Source organism: Garra rufa, unplaced genomic scaffold (assembly GCF_049309525.1).
Source record: "Garra rufa unplaced genomic scaffold, GarRuf1.0 hap1_unplaced_015, whole genome shotgun sequence".
NCBI lineage: Eukaryota > Metazoa > Chordata > Actinopteri > Cypriniformes > Cyprinidae > Garra > Garra rufa.
The window spans coordinates 126,115-129,953 of record NW_027394290.1 but is presented as its reverse complement, the minus strand read 5'-3'; the positions used below and the strand labels follow the sequence as shown (position 1 = coordinate 129,953).

At 31.7% G+C, this 3,839-nt stretch overlaps 1 long non-coding RNA gene across 1 annotated transcript; it reads left to right on the top strand.

Annotated features, from left to right (window-relative positions):
* Positions 1-216: 216 nt before the first annotated feature.
* LOC141315242 (uncharacterized) lies at positions 217-3,552 on the top strand. The gene is made up of 4 exons (XR_012350777.1): positions 217-320; positions 1,828-1,882; positions 2,154-2,243; positions 3,212-3,552. It is a non-coding gene; the product is annotated as an uncharacterized lncRNA (long non-coding RNA).
* Positions 3,553-3,839: the final 287 nt, after the last annotated feature.

The following is a 3,839-nucleotide window of genomic DNA, read 5'->3' as shown; positions in this document are numbered from 1 at the left end:
CTTACAGTTATTGTCTTTGTTGACTTTAAATGTTTTTTTTCTATTAAGATCCACGTAATTATGACTCAATTTAACTGTACAAAATCCTAACGCCTTGTCTTAACACAAACCATTTAAGTTAAGTAAAAAATTCTTACATCCAGAGGGTGGCAGTATAGTGCGACGGCAACTGCCATGAAACCCCAAAGAAGAAGAGCAAGACACATCAGACTACACCGGAAAGATATTTGAATTTCTGCACACCTGCGTGACCCCCTGCAAAGTTTTTCTTCAATTGGTTTTGACAGAGGGACTTCTTGCCTTTTCAACGACTGGTAAAGGTAGGAGGATATTTGTTTTTCCACAAGTATTGATCTTTTTTAATTGTAATAAGATATGTTATTTTTGTCCTGCTTTAGTTTTAGAGAGATCTAGTATTAGCATGCTAGCTTAGCCACATGGTGCAGGTTGGTCTGCTGCATATTTACATTATTTGGGCGAAAAGAAAAGTAATAAAAGTTAGTTCATGGATTAAAGTTCTCCATCACTACGATGGATTTCCATTTACTGGAGCGAGTCTACGATGGATTGTTTCCGCCTATTGCAGGGTTACTTATATTCACTTTTCACAATTTTAAGGCTGTAAATGGAATTTAATTTTTCAAATAATGTAATAAATGTCTTCATTTAAGTTTGAAAAGCCACAGTGTATTCAGCCTGCTGAGGGGGATGTGATCAAAGCCTGGAGTGGATTGGTAACACGTCACAATAGGGGTGCTCAAATATGCATTAATTCATGCTTAACTAATGCAGAGATAATCATGAGTTAATATATAATTAATGAAGAATTAAACCATTTATTCATAATTACTGCATTAGCAACAAATGATAATTCTATATGATTCATAGAGTAAGTAATCAATAAATTGTTATTAGTTAAATGTGTCATATTGTATTAATTCCCTAATAACTTATTTTATTAACTAAAAATGTATGTGTTAATTACCACAATGGGTTCAATCCATGCATGTCTGCCTTAATTAATCATTAGCTATAACCACACAAGTTCTGTGCCTCAACAAGTCATACCATAATGATATCTTTGCAAATCATTAGCTAATGATTTATTAAAGCAGACAACTAGAAGCTTAAGTACATAGCTTTGACCACTAAGGTAACTAACATGAATTTACATCATTAATTAATAAAATAAGTCATTAAGGAATTGATGCATTGTGACACATTCAACCAATAACAATTTATTGATTACTTAATCTATGAATCCTATAGAATGCTCATTAGTGCTGATGTAGTAACCATTAATACATGGTTTAGTTCTTCATGAATTTTACATTAGCTTGTGATTATCTGTGCATTAATTAAACATGAATTAATGCATGTTTGTGGACCAGTATTGTAAAAGGTTACCAGTGGATAGAAATCATCTTCTCTTTACTTTAAGGGTTCTGTTAATCACTCTGGTTGGTATCAGTATTTTCTGACTTTTTTCTAAAAATACAATCATATTTTTGCAGATACTTTTAAGAAACGTACTAAGTTAACATACTTGCTAATTTGAAAAACAATACTACAGTCATTCGCCGTTGAAATTGCGATACTAAGTTCAACCACCCATCCGACTAAAACTAAACTTAAATCTGCTGTCAAAATTAACAGTGGTTAACACTTGGTTTAGACCTTCAGTTATTTTGTTCAATTTGTTGTGATACTTTCAATAAAAATTACAAAGTGTGATTTATTTATTGGTTTGTAGTTTTTTAGTTCAGATTAATTTAATTTTACAAAATCTTTATCAAATTTTGTTTTTATCCTTTGTAATTTTTTCAGGTCCTTAATGAAAGGTGTGTTTTGTGTTCCTGCCAAGGTGCTTTACTTGCAAAAGGTAAGATCTGCAACATCTACTAATGTAAATACTGTTTCTTGTGTGACCATTTCATTTGTTTGTTAGCTTGTTTCTGTTTGTATCCTGTTTACTTTTTATTATCAGTAGCAATTGATAATTTAGTTTTTAACAGATTATATAAATATTTAAAATTATTGTTATTTTAAGTTAAGTGCCTACTTTTATAGTTAAAGTTTCACCCATTTCACATAATTCTAGAAGTGTAATAGGTTTATAGTATGCATGTTGATGCAGATTTTTTTATATTTAGAATGAAAAAGAAAAGAAGAGGGAGTGCCTCCTCAGGGAACTTTGTATCTATCTAAATGAAGATCCAAGAAGTCTCTTCCAAGAGTAACTGGTAGGTAATACTAACAATTACTGCAGCAGTAACGGTATCATAGGGCTTTTAATAATATCACAAAATCCATTTAACATTGTGGGATATGGCTTGTAGGAATTGTTATTTTGGAGTAGACTAGGGATGCACTGATACCACTTTTTCCAGTATACTCACCCAATACCAATACTTTTATTTTTTGTACTTGTCGATTATCGAGTACCGATATTTTTAAATTTACTGGTAAATTTGTAAAATTGCGTACATAAGAATATGAATAATGATGGTTGGTTAACTTCATTTATCAAACAGATTTGATGGTAATAAAATATGACAATGAAATAAAATGGTAATAAAATATGACAAGGGCTTAGAGTTAAACTGTGTCAAAACAAACTCATCTTGATAACGTTAGAGAACTTTAATAGAAAGATATGTTATGGATTACAATCAACCAAAAAGTATTCAGAAAACTGTTTGTAGGACAAATATCAATTGTTTGTCAGGCCAACCTTAGCCTGAATGACAGCCTGTAGTCTCCTGGACATGCTGTCAACCAGGTGCAACCATGCAAACCTGAATTTATAATTTTTGGTCCCAAATTATCAATTTTACTGGTAGTCCACTGTATAATTTTTGGATTTAATATGTCACAGTTTACTTTATTTTGCTATCCTCACTTACATAAATAAACTACCCACATACTTTCTTGCACCCACAAGTAAAAAAAAATAAATATTAAAATTATATTTAGTTTCTGAATAATTTTTGCTTTGACTGTATATCCTATATCCTATCGAGTCTAGATAAAATGGCCAGTTAGTGTATAAATTGTGAGAAATCAATTTGGACCAAAAGTTAGTGAGTAGTGAGTATAGTTAGCACTATTTTAAAACATGTATGGAGAAAACTTCAATGCAAATTAGCTCTTAAGAATTATGTAATTGGTTGGTAATTTCATTGTTGTCCTTTTTTTTGTGTGTGGAAAGGATTCAGATGGCTGTGCTGCACAGAGGGACCTTGAACAAGTTGTTATTGGCATCTACTTCACTAACGCTGAGGGAGGGGATTCCACCAACACTCCAGTTGATGTTGGAATAGTGACTGAAGGTGTTGAAGTGCTTCGCGACATGGGAGACATCTCTTCTGCATGTGGACTCTTATTGGGTGTCATGTATGCAATGAACCTCAGTTATTCTCAGGAACTGAAAATGTTCTTTGAGGTGCTTCAGAAAATATTCATCCAGCTGGATGCTACCTGACTCTCAACCAAGGTACATGCTTAAAAACAAACTGTATGAGTGAACTTACATTAAGCATTTTTTTATGTAAAGATAACATTGTTTAACTGTTTTCTTCTTCTTCCTCTTTTGTAAAACAGAATTTAAAAAAACAGCTGTGTTGTTGATAAACTCTTCTGTTGGTGAATAAAGGAACTAACAAAGGTTGAGTTGAGTTTACTAAAGTTATTTGTGTGGAACCTGTTGACAAACTAGAGTTAATTCAACCTAACTAGTAAAAATTTAAGTTAGTGAAAGCATTTTATTTTGATTAATTAAGCTTAAATGTAATGTTTTGTTGTAAAATCATTAGTTCACTTTGAATAAACAAATATTT